Source organism: Odontomachus brunneus, unplaced genomic scaffold (genome assembly GCF_010583005.1).
Source record: "Odontomachus brunneus isolate Ranch 3 - 2012 unplaced genomic scaffold, Obru_v1 Obru_scaffold_225, whole genome shotgun sequence".
NCBI lineage: Eukaryota > Metazoa > Arthropoda > Insecta > Hymenoptera > Formicidae > Odontomachus > Odontomachus brunneus.
The window spans coordinates 268,275-268,687 of NW_022639675.1; the positions used below are offsets into that span (position 1 = coordinate 268,275).

The window sequence follows — 413 nt, forward strand, 5'->3', positions numbered from 1 at the left end:
TATATATATAATCATGTATAATTATATATATATAAATTCATATATAATTTTACATAATTACGCATAGATTTATATGTAATTATACATATTGGTATACATAATTGTGTATAATTATATATAATTTTATATGATTATATATAATTATACATAATTATGCATGAACAATTATTCATCGGGTACTCTTCCTATAAAAACTTGAGGAATGTATTCTCAAATGTGAGATATTGAAAAAAGCATCCCATGAATTTATACATAATGACGGAGAGATTCACTTTTAGATATATGCTTTTGGATACACACACATACACACATATACACAGGGTGTCCCGCGTAAGACGTACGAAAAGAAAAATATAAATAGAACACATAAAAATGAACAAAAATTGTATAGGTCATTTTTCAAACAACTACGT

At 24.2% G+C, this 413-nt stretch overlaps 1 protein-coding gene across 10 annotated transcripts in view; it reads left to right on the forward strand.

Annotated features, from left to right (window-relative positions):
• LOC116852446 (cyclic GMP-AMP synthase-like) overlaps positions 1-413 on the forward strand; it is a 149,122-nt gene that overhangs the window by 61,789 nt on the left and 86,920 nt on the right. The gene's annotated exons all lie outside the window — the stretch shown is intronic.